General features: G+C 50.8%; 3 non-coding genes across 3 annotated transcripts; all 3 read left to right on the forward strand.

Annotated features, from left to right (window-relative positions):
• Positions 1-3,007: 3,007 nt before the first annotated feature.
• Positions 3,008-3,194, forward strand: LOC119979193. Its single transcript, XR_005463677.1, has one exon. It is a non-coding gene; the product is annotated as a U2 spliceosomal RNA (small nuclear RNA).
• Positions 3,195-8,668: 5,474 nt separating this feature from the next.
• On the forward strand, positions 8,669-8,855 carry LOC119979194. The gene has a single exon (XR_005463678.1). It is a non-coding gene; the product is annotated as a U2 spliceosomal RNA (small nuclear RNA).
• Positions 8,856-14,356: 5,501 nt separating this feature from the next.
• Positions 14,357-14,542, forward strand: LOC119979181. Its single transcript, XR_005463674.1, has one exon. It is a non-coding gene; the product is annotated as a U2 spliceosomal RNA (small nuclear RNA).
• The last annotated feature ends 1,826 nt before the right edge of the window (positions 14,543-16,368 follow it).

The following is a 16,368-nucleotide window of genomic DNA, read 5'->3' on the forward strand; positions in this document are numbered from 1 at the left end:
AGTACAATTGAATTGAAACGGATTTTCACATAACCTAAGGCACAGATTCAAAATACACAGATATACACAGCCGAGGTCGACTTGACCTAAGAACCGAGTGACTCTGAAATTTTAAGATAAGGTGTTTTCATCATGAGACTAAAGGTAGTCTCAATACATACCAAGCTGATCAATTGTCTCTTCCTGTATGTAAACAAGTTTGTCCAGTTCTTAAAACAAAGACAAGATAATGATATGAGACTCCAGTCCCCTAAAGGTCAGCAAGGTGACGCCATTGTAACGATTATTACTTATGTTTTACTTTCAATCAAATTCCTGACCAAGCTGTATTCATGTTATCTTGATCCTATAATGTATAAAAATCGCCTTATTCTTCTGTACTATCGCAGACTTGGGACGGACTCAGCAGTTTGTAATTGACTGCCTTCCGAATTCAAGTCTCAGCCATTTACTGCTAGCAGTCAGTTCTAATTAGTGAATAAAGTTCAGTTTTGCTTACCTAATGAATGCTGTTTGAATTTCTCTATCACAGTCAAGCGGGGAAAATATAAAATACAACAGGGTTGTTACGCTGCACATGTACAACCCCCACGTCCCCGTGTCTGATGTGCTTGCGTTCCTCGCCAGGTACGTCGACTTGAAAAGTGACAGCATACAACTAAAGGACACCTTCGGCATCTGGACATGCGAGCACCAGGTCAAGGTAACCCTGAGAAAGAACGCCAATGGAACCATCTTGCACCCACCCTCCAGTTTTGCCATTGGAGGAAACCGAGGCTTCCTCTACTACGGGGGGCAGCCACGGGTATGTCACACCTGTGGCAAAGCGGGGCACATGGCCGCCAACTGCAACGTCACCTTCTGCAAAAACTGCAAGCAGGAGGGGCACATGACAAAGGACTGTAAGCAAGACAAGAACTGCAACCTGTGTGGGGAGGCCGGCCATCTTTACAGGGCCTGCCCAAAACGTGGGGCAACCTATGCGCAAATCATCAGCGGTGGAGTCAAAAAGACAACCACACAGGAGGTACAGGCACCCTCCATCGACAAAGACACCACACCACAGAATGCCGAAACTCTACAGCAAGGCCCTCAACAGAATGTGGAGGCCCCAGCACAGCCTGACAAAACAACCCCACTCCCATCTGGCGAGGAACACGAGACAACCGAGGATGGAACAAAGAGTGAAGAGCGCTGGGAAACGGCAGGCACAAGAAAAGCAAAGAGGAAAATGAAAAATGAATCAAAGAAACCCCTGACGGGGAATGGTAAGAAGCGGCAACTCAACAGCGCCGACAACTCCTGCGATGAAGGCGCGCAATCTAAGAATAGGCCTCAATTAAAGAGGCAAAGCACCAATGTGGGAGGGGATGCACAGAACCCCCAGACCACAGACAGGAACGAAAACAAAACTCGACCAGAGCACCAACCTCTGGACGATGGGAATCGGCCTACAACCCCAACACCCGCTGACTGCCACGCTGGGCACAACGGCTACACCCCCACCCCCTCCACATTGCACATCCATCAGGCTCAAGGCCACACTGAGGACAATGGCAGCTTCCTAAACCCTGATACGGTGAAACATTTTGAGAACACCACCGGCATGACGGGGAACTTTGAACAGCTGGAACAACCAACTGAAATGGACTCTGAAATCTGAGACTGGTTAAGCTACTATTTCTAAAATGGGTTTTAAAATTGCATCAATTAATGTGCGAAGTATTAAAGATACTGGTGGCCCCACGGGCCATCCATCTGGTCAGGAGGAAACGACTGTCGTTCCTCCGGCCTGGGTATTCTGCTACGGGGAGGCAATTTCACCATCTCCGACGTTAAGGAGGTGGTGGGTGGACGCCTCCTCGTAGCAGACGTCAAATACAAAAACACCCCTATCAGACTTAGTAACGTGTATGCCCCAGCCGTAAAAACTGAGCGACTGGCTGTCCTTCAGCAACTACCACTGCTGTTGGCCACCTCCAAGCCGGTCATCCTGGGCGGTGACTTCAACTGCATCATCGATGCGGCTGGACGATCCGGCAGAGCCGACAGCAAACTAGACGCTACGTCCAGACTCCTGATGGAAACGGTAAAAGACGCAAAGCTGCTCGACGTCTTCAGCAACCCTGCAGACGGAACGCAGCGTAGATACACATGGTCACGGCCAGATGGGTCCGTCAGTTCCAGAATAGATTTCTTTTTTGTGTCCCGCGCTTTCACGGTCAGGCCCACCGACGTCAAGCCGGTGTTCTTCTCTGACCACTGCCTCCTACTGGCTGACTGCCAACTGCAGGAAAACCAGGGGGTGGGCAGGGGGACATGGAAGCTAAATGTAAAGCTGTTGACCCCAGAGAACCTCCAGGAACTCAAAAGGGATTACAAAGGTTGGAGAACCGTGAAACCCCTCTTTGAGTCTCCACATCTCTGGTGGGAAGCAATCAAGGGGAACATCAAAAGGTTCTTCATCCTCAAGGGCGTACGAAAGGTGAGAGAGAGACGAGGTGTCATGTCCAGGCTCCAGAAAAGAATGCAAAACTTGCTCCAGCTGCAGTCGATGGGGGTTGATGTCAAGGAGGATCTCCAAGAGGTGAAGAGCCAGCAGGCCTCTCTCTACACCTCGGAGGCCTCCAAGGTCATCTTCCGGTCCAGAGTCCGCTCTGTGGAGCAGGATGAAAAGTGCTCACGCACTCAAGCTTGGGGCAGCTGCCGCCAAGGCGCAATGGGGAAAGACCACAGTGTAAGGTCTTACCACCAAATGTACACCGAGGGGTTGGTAACAGTGTAAAACCCCTCGGTCCGGAGTTCTTCTTTTCCATTACCAGAATGTATGTATGAAAGAAACAAAGTAATGTAAATATTGAAAAAAGAACTGTAACTTATAGTAGGATACGTGTGCAACGTTATCCCAATGGAATCGACGACAAATGAATGTAACTGAGACGGAAATGTACAGTCAAGGTATTTTGAAATGTTCTGTAAAGATTAAGATAAATTTTATGAATAAAGTATATTTTTTGAAAAAAAAAAAAAAAAAAAAAAAATCTGTTCTTATCAGTTTAATATCTGATACGTCCCTTATCTGGGGACCATATATTAAATTGATTTTTGGAGCAGGGAGATGGAATAGGGGCTTGCTCCGTCCACTCCACGCATCAACCTGGTATTGCAGTATCTCCAGGAATGGTGCACACCACCCCTTCTTGGGGAATTTACAAGTCAAAAAACAGTTCAAACACATACAAATACACACTTTATCTCACTCGTAAGAAGTCTTACAACACCAGGTTCGCACTCAATCACTAAACTACTTTGGGGAGACAATTCCCAACTCCATCAAACTGCTCTACATAAACATCTATACCACAGTCTATCGCTTCTCCGCCTTTTGGCTAACATCAAGTGTCGCGCACTTGATCGGGGGAAGCTAAGGATTCGATCTTGATGTCGATCGTGGATTGGAGACACTGAAGACTGAAGAGACGTTTAAGCTCAGCTGCTATTGGTGGATCTTCATGCTGGCCTAAACCTTGCTTTGGGCCTAACGCCGGTACAGTCAAGAGCCAACGTCGGAGCTATGACCACTGCTGCATCCCGACCACCAGGCTGGGGAGTGCGAAACACTGTCCGAGTCACAGTCAGGAAGTCGGAAGGGAAGTCGCCTGTGGATCGAATTTTCTTCGTGAAGCGGGTACTGATCGACTGCTGCGGGTTTCAACCAACAGATATCTTCTGCTTGCAAGATTTCCCCAACAACGGTTACTTCGATGTCACCTTCAGGAATGTTGCTGATTGCATCAAATTCTTGGATATGTTTAAAGAAAAAGGCAACCAGAGCCCCCTGTCTATCCTGACTGCGGAGCCTCTGTTCACGCTACCATCGCAGAGAAACCGCGTTATTACGCTGCACATGTACAACGCCTACGTCCCCATGTCTGATGTGCTTACGTTCCTCGCCAGGTACGTTGACCTGAAAAGCGACAGCTTACAACTAAAGGACACCTTTGGCATCTGGACAGGCGAGCACCAGGTCAAGGTAACCCTGAGAACGAACGCCAATGGAACCATCTTGCACCCACCCTCCAGTTTCGCCATTGGAGGAAACCGAGGCTACCTCTACTACGGGGGGCAGCCACGAGTATGTCACACCTGTGGCAAAGCGGGGCACATGGCCGCCAACTGCAAAGTCACCTTCTGCAAAAACTGCAAGCAGGAGGGGCACATGACAAAGGACTGTAAGGAAGACAAGTACTGCAACCTGTGTGGGGAGGCCGGCCATCTTTACAGGGCCTGCCCAAAACGTGGGGCAACGTATGCACAAATCATCAGCGGCGGAGCCAAAAAGGCAACCACACAGGAGGAGGTACAGGCACCCTCCATCGACAAAGACACCACACCACAGAATGCCGAAACCCTACAGCAAGGCCCTCAACAGAATGTGGAGGCCCCAGCACAGCCTGACAAAACAACCCCACTCCCATCTGGCGAGGAACACGAGACACCCGAGGATGGAACACAGAGTGAAGAGCGCTGGGAAACGGCAGGCACAAGAAAAGCAAAGAGGAAAATGAAAAGTGAATCAAAGAAACCCCCGACGGGGAATGGTAAAAAGCGGCAACTCAACAGCGCCGACAACTCCTGCGATGAAGGCGAGCAATCAAAGAATAGGCCTCAATCAAAGAGGCAAAGCACCAATGTGGGAGGGGATGCACAGAACCCCCAGACCACAGACAGGAACGAAAACAAAACTCAACCAGAGCACCAACCTCTGGACGATGGGAATCGGCCTACAACCCCAACACCCGCTGACTGCCACGCCGGGCACAACGGCTACACCCCCACCCCCTCCACATTGCACATCCATCAGGCTCAAAGCCACACTGAGGACAATGGCAGCTTCCTAAACCCTGATACGGTGAAGCATTTTGAGAACACCACCGGCATGACGGGGAACTTTGAACAGCTGGAACAACCAACTGAAATGGACTCTGAAACCTGAGACTGGTAAATCTACTCTTTTTAAAATGGGTTTTAAAATTGCATCAATTAATGTGCGAAGTATTAAAGATACTTCGCGGTGTGTAGCCACACTCGGCTACTTAGAAAATGTAAGAGCCGACCTACTGTTTCTGCAGGAGTGTGGGATTCCACACCTCAGCAACTACAGGCGCTGGTCGAGCTGGTGGTCCCACGGGCCATCCATCTGGTCAGGAGGAAACGACTGTCGTTCCTCCGGCCTGGGTATTCTGCTACGGGGAGGCAATTTCACCATCTCCGACGTTAAGGAGGTGGTGGGGGGACGCCTCCTAGTAGCAGACGTCAAATACAAAAACACCCCTATCAGACTTATTAACGTGTATGCCCCAGCCGTAAAAACTGAGCGACTGGCTGTACTTCAGCAACTACCACTGCTGTTGGCCACCTCCATGCCGGTCATCCTGGGCGGTGACTTCAACTGCATCATCGATGCGGATGGACGATCCGGCAGAGCCGGCAGCAAACTAGACGCTACGTCCAGACTCCTGATGGAAACGGTAAAAGACGCCAAGCTGCTCGACGTCTTCAGCAACCCTGCAGACGGAGCGCAGCGTAGATACACATGGTCACGGCCAGATGGGTCCGTCCGTTCCAGAATAGATTTCTTTTTTGTGTCCCGTGCTTTCACGGTCAGGCCCACCGATGTCAAGCCGCTGTTCTTCTCTGACCACTGCCTTCTACTGGCTGACTGCCACCTGCAGGAAAACCAGGGGGTGGGCAGGGGGACATGGAAGCTAAATGTAAAACTGTTGACCCCAGAGAACCTCCAGGAACTCAAAAGGGATTACAAAGGTTGGAGAACCGTGAAACCCCTCTTTGAGTCTCCACATCTCTGGTGGGAAGCAATCAAGGGGAACATCAAAAGGTTCTTCATCCTCAAGGGCATACAGAAGGTGAGAGAGAGACGAGGGGTCACAACCAGGCTCCAGAAAAGCATGCAAAACTTACTCCAGCTGCAGTCGATGGGGGTTGATGTCAAGGAGGATCTCCAAGAGGTGAAGAGCCAGCAGGCCTCTCTCTACACCTCGGAGGCCTCCAAGGTCATCTTCCGGTCCAGAGTCCGCTCTGTGGAGCAGGATGAAAAGTGCTCACGCTTCTTCTTCCAAAAGGTGCACAGAGAGACCTCTGTGATCAGCAGCCTGAAGGAAGAAGATGGCTCTGTAAAGACATCGCAGTCTGACATACTGAGGATCAGTCAATCCTTCTATGCCAGACTGTATGATCTGAAGCCAACAGACAGCACTGTTACCCAGACCTTCCTGTCGTCTATCACGGAGGTCTTGGACGACAACGAGGGGGAAAACCTGGATAAACCACTAACTCTGGACGAACTGACAAAGGCCGTCAAGTCCTTTGAGACGAGTAAAACTCCCGGAAGCGACGGCTTACCGGCTGAGTTGTGCTTGGCTCTGTGGGACTGGATGGGCCCAGACCTGCTGGAAGTGTACGAGAGCATGCTTCTGGATGGCAGCATGTCAGAATCCATGCGGAAAGGCATCATCACCCTCATCTACAAGCAGAAGGGGGAAAGGGAAGAAATTCGAAATTGGCGACCCATTTCACTGTTAAATGTGGATTACAAAATCCTAGCCAAAGTCATCGCCAATCGGGTCAAGTCTGCTCTGGAGTCGGTAATCCACCCTGACCAGACCTGTGCTGTACCCGGCAGGAAGATCTCTGACAGCCTCGCGCTGCTCAGGGATACGATCGCCTACGTGCAGGACAGGAGGGTGGACACCTGCCTCATCAGCCTTGACCAGGAGAAGGCTTTTGACAGAATATCGCACACCTACATGATGGATGTGCTCTCCAAAATGGGGTTTGGGGAGGGAATTCGCAATTGGATCAAACTGCTCTACACAAACATCTATAGCGCAGTCTCAATCAATGGGTGGGAATCAGAAAAATTCCAGATCAAATCTGGAGTCAGGCAGGGCTGCCCTCTCTCCTCGGCCCTTTTTGTATGCTGCATAGAACCTTTTGCCGAGTCCATCAGGAAGGATCCGGACATGAGAGGGGTGACGATCCCTGGCAGCGGAGGCACGCAAGTCAAGGCCTCCCTGTACATGGACGACGTCGCCGTCTTCTGCTCGGATCCCGCGTCTGTACGCAGGCTCTTGGACACCTGCGACCAGTTTGAACTGGCCTCAGGAGCCAAGGTAAACCGCGGCAAGAGCGAGGCCATGTTCTTTGGGAACTGGGCCGACCGATCCTTTGTCCCCTTCACGATCAGGTCAGATTACCTGAAAGTGCTGGGGATATGGTTCGGAGCGGCTGGGGCATGCACCAAAAACTGGGAGGAACGAATCACCAAAGCAAAACAGAAACTGGGCTGGTGGGAGCAACGCTCCCTCTCCATTGCGGGCAAAACCCTGGTCATCAGGTGTGAGGTACTCTCGGTGTTACTGTACGTGGCGCAGGTCTGGCCCATCACTCGGACCTACGCCGCAGCAGTCACCCGGGCCATCTTCAAATTCATCTGGAGATCCAAGATGGACCGGGTCCGAAGAGACACAATGTACAAGCCTCTAGATAAAGGAGGGAGGAACGTACCCAACGCCGCCCTCATCCTGATGGCCACCTTTGTGTGCAACTGCATCAAGCTGTGCGTAGACCCCGGGTATGCAAACACCAAGTGTCACTACATACTGAGGTTCTACCTGTCCCCGGTGTTACGAAGGATGGGCCTGGCCTCATCGCCGCGGAACGCTCCAAGCAGTTGGACCGTACCGTACCACCTATCCTTCGTGGAAAATTTTTGAAGGAAAACACCTTTGACCACAAGGCAATGAAGCAGTGGTCAGCACGTAATGTCCTCGAGACCCTCAGAGAAAAGGAGACTGTGGAGGATGTTGGATGGTTCCCTGAGCCGACTGTCAGAGCCATCTGGCAGAATGCCTCATCACCAGAACTTTCAAACAAGCACCAAGACCTAGCTTGGCTGGTGGTGAGAAGGGCCCTCCCTGTCAGATTCTTCATGTACACCCGAAGGCTCAGCATCAATGCACGCTGCCCTCGGAGTGGTTGTGGGGGAAATGAAACAGCCACACACCTCCTTGTGGAATGTGCCTTTGCAAAACAGGTCTGGAGTGAGATGCAGTGGTATCTGTCAAGGTTCATCCCGAGCAGCTCTGTGACACAGGACTCTGTGCTCTATGGACTGTTTCCGGGGACCCACACCGAGACAGATATCAACTGCTGCTGGAAGGTCATCAACTCGGTGAAAGACGCTCTTTGGTCTGCCCGAAACTTGCTGATCTTCCAGTGCAAAGAACTGTCCTCGACCGAGTGTTGCAGACTGGCACATTCCAAGGTCCAGGACTACGTGCTGAGGGACGCACTCAAGCTTGGGGCAGCGGCCGCCAAGGCGCAATGGGGAAAGACCACAGTGTAAGGTCTTACCAGCAAATGTACACCGAGGGGTTGGTAACAATGTAAAACCCCTCGGTCCGGAGTTCTTTTTTTCCATTACCAGAATGTATGTATGAAAGAAAAACTGTAACTTATAGTAGGATACGTGTGCAACGTTATCCCAATGGAATCGACGACAAATGAATGTAACTGAGACGGAAATGTACAGTCAAGGTATTTTGAAATGTTCTGTAAAGATTAAGATAAATTTTATGAATAAAGTATATTTTTTGAAAAAAAAAAAAAAAAAAAAAAAATCTGTTCTTATCAGTTTAATATCTGATACGTCCCTTATCTGGGGACCATATATTAAATTGATTTTTGGAGCAGGGAGATGGAATAGGGGCTTGCTCCGTCCACTCCACGCATCAACCTGGTATTGCAGTATCTCCAGGAATGGTGCACACCACCCCTTCTTGGGGAATTTACAAGTCAAAAAACAGTTCAAACACATACAAATACACACTTTATCTCACTCGTAAGAAGTCTTACAACACCAGGTTCTCACTCAATCACTAAACTACTTTGGGGAGACAATTCCCAACTCCATCAAACTGCTCTACATAAACATCTATACCACAGTCTATCGCTTCTCCGCCTTTTGGCTAACATCAAGTGTCGCGCACTTGATCGGGGGAAGCTAAGGATTCGATCTTGATGTCGATCGTGGATTGGAGACACTGAAGACTGAAGAGACGTTTAAGCTCAGCTGCTATTGGTGGATCTTCATGCTGGCCTAAACCTTGGTTTGGGCCTAACGCCGGTACAGTCAAGAGCCAACGTCGGAGCTATGACCACTGCTGCATCCCGACCACCAGGCTGGGGAGTGCGAAACACTGTCCGAGTCACAGTCAGGAAGTCGGAAGGGAAGTCGCCTGTGGATCGAATTTTCTTCGTGAAGCGGGTACTGATCGACTGCTGCGGGTTTCAACCAACAGATATCTTCTGCTTGCAAGATTTCCCCAACAACGGTTACTTCGATGTCACCTTCAGGAATGTTGCTGATTGCATCAAATTCTTGGATATGTTTAAAGAAAAAGGCAACCAGAGCCCCCTGTCTATCCTGACTGCGGAGCCTCTGTTCACGCTACCATCGCAGAGAAACCGCGTTATTACGCTGCACATGTACAACGCCTACGTCCCCATGTCTGATGTGCTTACGTTCCTCGCCAGGTACGTTGACCTGAAAAGCGACAGCTTACAACTAAAGGACACCTTTGGCATCTGGACAGGCGAGCACCAGGTCAAGGTAACCCTGAGAACGAACGCCAATGGAACCATCTTGCACCCACCCTCCAGTTTCGCCATTGGAGGAAACCGAGGCTACCTCTACTACGGGGGGCAGCCACGAGTATGTCACACCTGTGGCAAAGCGGGGCACATGGCCGCCAACTGCAAAGTCACCTTCTGCAAAAACTGCAAGCAGGAGGGGCACATGACAAAGGACTGTAAGGAAGACAAGTACTGCAACCTGTGTGGGGAGGCCGGCCATCTTTACAGGGCCTGCCCAAAACGTGGGGCAACGTATGCACAAATCATCAGCGGCGGAGCCAAAAAGGCAACCACACAGGAGGAGGTACAGGCACCCTCCATCGACAAAGACACCACACCACAGAATGCCGAAACCCTACAGCAAGGCCCTCAACAGAATGTGGAGGCCCCAGCACAGCCTGACAAAACAACCCCACTCCCATCTGGCGAGGAACACGAGACAACCGAGGATGGAACAAAGAGTGAAGAGCGCTGGGAAACGGCAGGCACAAGAAAAGCAAAGAGGAAAATAAAAAATGAATCAAAGAAACCCCCGACGGGGAATGGTAAAAAGCGGCAACTCAACAGCGCCGACAACTCCTGCGATGAAGGCGAGCAATCAAAGAATAGGCCTCAATCAAAGAGGCAAAGCACCAATGTGGGAGGGGATGCACAGAACCCCCAGACCACAGACAGGAACGAAAACAAAACTCAACCAGAGCACCAACCTCTGGACGATGGGAATCGGCCTGCAACCCCAACACCCGCTGACTGCCACGCCAGGCACAACGGCTACACCCCCACCCCCTCCACATCGCACATCCATCAAGACCAAGGCCACACTGAGGACAATGGCAGCTTCCTAAACCCTGATACGGTGAAGCATTTTGAGAATACCACCGGCATGACGGGGAACTTTGAACAGCTGGAACAACCAACTGAAATGGACTCTGAAATCTGAGACTGGTAAATCTACTCTTTTTAAAATGGGTTTTAAAATCGCATCAATTAATGTGCGAAGTATTAAAGATACTTCGCGGTGTGTAGCCACACTCGGCTACTTAGAAAATGTAAGAGCCGACCTACTGTTCCTGCAGGAGTGTGGGATTCCACACCTCAGCAACTACAGGCGCTGGTCGAGCTGGTGGTCCCACGGGCCATCCATCTGGTCAGGAGGAAACGACTGTCGTTCCTCCGGCCTGGGTATTCTGCTACGGGGAGGCAATTTTACCATCTCCGACGTTAAGGAGGTGGTGGGGGGACGCCTCCTAGTAGCAGACGTCAAATACAAAAACACCCCTATCAGACTTATTAACGTGTATGCCCCAGCCGTAAAAACTGAGCGACTGGCTGTCCTTCAGCAACTACCACTGCTGTTGGCCACCTCCATGCCGGTCATCCTGGGCGGTGACTTCAACTGCATCATCGATGCGGATGGACGATCCGGCAGAGCCGGCAGCAAACTAGACGCTACGTCCAGACTCCTGATGGAAACGGTAAAAGACGCCAAGCTGCTCGACGTCTTCAGCAACCCTGCAGACGGAGCGCAGCGTAGATACACATGGTCACGGCCAGATGGGTCCGTCCGTTCCAGAATAGATTTCTTTTTTGTGTCCCGTGCTTTCACGGTCAGGCCCACCGACGTCAAGCCGGTGTTCTTCTCTGACCACTGCCTCCTACTGGCTGACTGCCACCTGCAGGAAAACCAGGGGGTGGGCAGGGGGACATGGAAGCTAAATGTAAAACTGTTGACCCCAGAGAACCTCCAGGAACTCAAAAGGGATTACAAAGGTTGGAGAACCGTGAAACCCCTTTTTGAGTCTCCACATCTCTGGTGGGAAGCAATCAAGGGGAACATCAAAAGGTTCTTCATCCTCAAGGGCATACAGAAGGTGAGAGAGAGACGAGGGGTCACAACCAGGCTCCAGAAAAGCATGCAAAACTTACTCCAGCTGCAGTCGATGGGGGTTGATGTCAAGGAGGATCTCCAAGAGGTGAAGAGCCAGCAGGCCTCTCTCTACACCTCGGAGGCCTCCAAGGTCATCTTCCGGTCCAGAGTCCGCTCTGTGGAGCAGGATGAAAAGTGCTCACTCTTCTTCTTCCAAAAGGTGCACAGGGACACCTCTGTCATCAGCAGCCTGAAGGAAGAAGATGGCTCTGTAAAGACATCGCAGTCTGACATACTGAGGATCAGTCAATCCTTCTATGCCAGACTGTATGATCTGAAGCCAACAGACAGCACTGTTACCCAGACCTTCCTGTCGTCTATCACGGAGGTCTTGGACGACAACGAGGGGGAAAACCTGGACAAACCACTAACTCTGGACGAGCTGACAAAGGCCGTCAAGTCCTTTGAGACGAGTAAGACTCCCGGAAGCGACGGCTTACCGGCTGAGTTGTACTTGGCTCTGTGGGACTGGATGGGCCCAGACCTGCTGGAAGTGTACGAGAGTATGCTTCTGGATGGCAGCATGTCAGAATCCATGCGGAAAGGCATCATCACCCTCATCTACAAGCAGAAGGGGGAAAGGGAAGAAATTCGAAATTGGCGACCCATTTCACTGTTGAATGTGGATTACAAAATCTTAGCCAAAGTCATCGCCAATCGGGTCAAGTCTGCTCTGGAGTCGGTAATCCACCCCGACCAGACCTGTGCTGTACCCGGCAGGAAGATCTCTGACAGCCTCGCGCTGCTCAGGGATACGATCGCCTACGTGCAGGACAGGAGGGTGGACACCTGCCTCATCAGCCTTGACCAGGAGAAGGCTTTTGACAGAATATCGCACACCTACATGATGGATGTGCTCTCCAAAATGGGGTTTGGGGAGGGAATTCGCAATTGGATCAAACTGCTCTACACAAACATCTATAGCGCAGTCTCAATCAATGGGTGGGAATCAGAAAAGTTCCTGATCAAATCTGGAGTCAGGCAGGGCTGCCCTCTCTCCTCGGCCCTGTTTGTGTGCTGCATAGAACCTTTTGCCGAGTCCATCAGGAAGGATCCGGACATGAGAGGGGTGACGATCCCAGGCAGCGGAGGCACGCAAGTCAAGGCCTCCCTGTACATGGACGACGTTGCCGTCTTCTGCTCGGATCCCGCGTCTGTACGCAGGCTCTTGGACACCTGCGACCAGTTTGAACTGGCCTCAGGAGCCAAGGTAAACCGCGGCAAGAGCGAGGCCATGTTCTTTGGGAACTGGGCCGACCGATCCTTTGTCCCCTTCACGATCAGGTCAGATTACCTGAAAGTGCTGGGGATATGGTTCGGAGCGGCTGGGGCATGCACCAAAAACTGGGAGGAACGAATTACCAAAGCAAAACAGAAACTGGGCTGGTGGGAGCAACGCTCCCTCTCCATTGCGGGCAAAACCCTGGTCATCAGGTGTGAGGTACTCTCCGTGTTACTGTACGTGGCGCAGGTCTGGCCCATCACTCGGACCTACGCTGCAGCAGTCACCCGGGCCATCTTCAAATTCATTTGGAGATCCAAGATGGACCGGGTCCGAAGAGACATAATGTACAAGCCTCTAGATAAAGGAGGGAGGAACGTACCCAACGCCGCCCTCACCCTGAGGGCCACCTTTGTGTGCAACTGCATCAAGCTGTGCGTAGACCCCGGGTATGCAAACACCAAGTGTTACTTCATACTCAGGTTCTACCTGTCCCCGGTGTTACGAAGGATGGGCCTGGCCTCATTGCCGCGGAACGCTCCAAGTAGTTGGACCGTACCGTACCACCTATCCTTCGTGGAAAAATTTTTGAAGGAAAACACCTTTGACCACAAGGCAATGAAGCAGTGGTCAGCATGTAATGTCCTCGAGACCCTCAGAGAAAAGGAGACTGTGGAGGATGTTGGATGGTTCCCTGAGCAGACTGTCAGAGCCATCTGGCAGAATGCCTCATCACCAGAACTTTCAAACAAGCACCAAGACCTCGCTTGGCTGGTGGTGAGAAGGGCCCTCCCTGTCAGATTCTTCATGTACACCCGAAGGCTCAGCATCAATGCACGCTGCCCTCGGAGTGGTTGTGGGGGAAATGAAACAGTCACACACCTCCTTGTGGAATGTGCCTTTGCAAAGAAGGTCTGGAGTGAGATGCAGTGGTATCTGTCAAGGTTCATCCCGAGCAGCTCTGTGACACAGGACTCTGTGCTCTACGGGCTGTTTCCAGGGACCCACACCGAGACAGATATCAACTGCTGCTGGAAGGTCATCAACTCGGTGAAAGACGCTCTTTGGTCTGCCCGAAACTTGCTGATCTTCCAGTGCAAAGAACTGTCCTCGACCGAGTGTTGCAGACTGGCACATTCCAAGGTCCAGGACTACGTGCTGAGGGACGCACTCAAGCTTGGGGCAGCGGCCGCCAAGGCGCAATGGGGAAAGACCACAGTGTAAGGTCTTACCACCAAATGTACACCGAGGGGTTGGTAACAGTGTAAAACCCCTCGGTCCGGAGTTCTTTTTTTCCATTACCAGAATGTATGTATGAAAGAAACAAAGTAATGTAAATATTGAAAAAAGAACTGTAACTTATAGTAGGATACGTGTGCAACGTTATCCCAATGGAATCGACGACAAATGAATGTAACTGAGACGGAAATGTACAGTCAAGGTATTTTGAAATGTTCTGTAAAGATTAAGATAAATTTTATGAATAAAGTATATTTTTTTGAAAAAAAAAAAAAAAAAAAAAATCTGTTCTTATCAGTTTAATATCTGATACGTCCCTTATCTGGGGACCATATATTAAATTGATTTTTGGAGCAGGGAGATGGAATAGGGGCTTGCTCCGTCCACTCCACGCATCAACCTGGTATTGCAGTATCTCCAGGAATGGTGCACACCACCCCTTCTTGGGGAATTTACAAGTCAAAAAACAGTTCAAACACATACAAATACACACTTTATCTCACTCAATCACTAAACTACTTTGGGGAGACAATTCCCAACTCCATCAAACTGCTCTACATAAACATCTATACCACAGTCTATCGCTTCTCCGCCTTTTGGCTAACATCAAGTGTCGCGCACTTGATCGGGGGAAGCTAAGGATTCGATCTTGATGTCGATCGTGGATTGGAGACACTGAAGACTGAAGAGACGTTTAAGCTCAGCTGCTATTGGTGGATCTTCATGCTGGCCTAAACCTTGGTTTGGGCCTAACGCCGGTACAGTCAATAGCCAACGTCGGAGCTATGACCACTGCTGCATCCCGATCACCAGGCTGGGGAGTGCGAAACACTGTCCGAGTCACAGTCAGGAAGTCGGAAGGGAAGTCGCCTGTGGATCGAATTTTCTTCGTGAAGCGGGTACTGATCGACTGCTGCGGGTTTCAACCAACAGATATCTTCTGCTTGCAAGATTTCCCCAACAACGGTTACTTCGATGTCACCTTCAGGAATGTTGCTGATTGCATCAAATTCTTGGATATGTTTAAAGAAAAAGGCAACCAGAGCCCCCTGTCTATCCTGACTGCGGAGCCTCTGTTCACGCTACCATCGCAGAGAAACCGCGTTATTACGCTGCACATGTACAACGCCTACGTCCCCATGTCTGATGTGCTTACGTTCCTCGCCAGGTACGTTGACCTGAAAAGCGACAGCTTACAACTAAAGGACACCTTTGGCATCTGGACAGGCGAGCACCAGGTCAAGGTAACCCTGAGAACGAACGCCAATGGAACCATCTTGCACCCACCCTCCAGTTTCGCCATTGGAGGAAACCGAGGCTACCTCTACTACGGGGGGCAGCCACGAGTATGTCACACCTGTGGCAAAGCGGGGCACATGGCCGCCAACTGCAAAGTCACCTTCTGCAAAAACTGCAAGCAGGAGGGGCACATGACAAAGGACTGTAAGGAAGACAAGTACTGCAACCTGTGTGGGGAGGCCGGCCATCTTTACAGGGCCTGCCCAAAACGTGGGGCAACGTATGCACAAATCATCAGCGGCGGAGCCAAAAAGGCAACCACACAGGAGGAGGTACAGGCACCCTCCATCGACAAAGACACCACACCACAGAATGCCGAAACCCTACAGCAAGGCCCTCAACAGAATGTGGAGGCCCCAGCACAGCCTGACAAAACAACCCCACTCCCATCTGGCGAGGAACACGAGACAACCGAGGATGGAACAAAGAGTGAAGAGCGCTGGGAAACGGCAGGCACAAGAAAAGCAAAGAGGAAAATGAAAAATGAATCAAAGAAACCCCCGACGGGGAATGGTAAAAAGCGGCAACTCAACAGCGCCGACAACTCCTGCGATGAAGGCGAGCAATCAAAGAATAGGCCTCAATCAAAGAGGCAAAGCACCAATGTGGGAGGGGATGCACAGAACCCCCAGACCACAGACAGGAACGAAAACAAAACTCAACCAGAGCACCAACCTCTGGACGATGGGAATCGGCCTACAACCCCAACACCCGCTGACTGCCACGCCGGGCACAACGGCTACACCCCCACCCCCTCCACATTGCACATCCATCAGGCTCAAGGCCACACTGAGGACAATGGCAGCTTCCTAAACCCTGATACGGTGAAGCATTTTGAGAACACCACCGGCATGACGGGGAACTTTGAACAGCTGGAACAACCAACTGAAATGGACTCTGAAATCTGAGACTGGTAAATCTACTCTTTTTAAAATGGGTTTTAAAATTGCATCAATTAATGTGC

This window comes from Scyliorhinus canicula, chromosome 15 (assembly GCF_902713615.1).
Source record: "Scyliorhinus canicula chromosome 15, sScyCan1.1, whole genome shotgun sequence".
Classification (NCBI taxonomy): domain Eukaryota; kingdom Metazoa; phylum Chordata; class Chondrichthyes; order Carcharhiniformes; family Scyliorhinidae; genus Scyliorhinus; species Scyliorhinus canicula.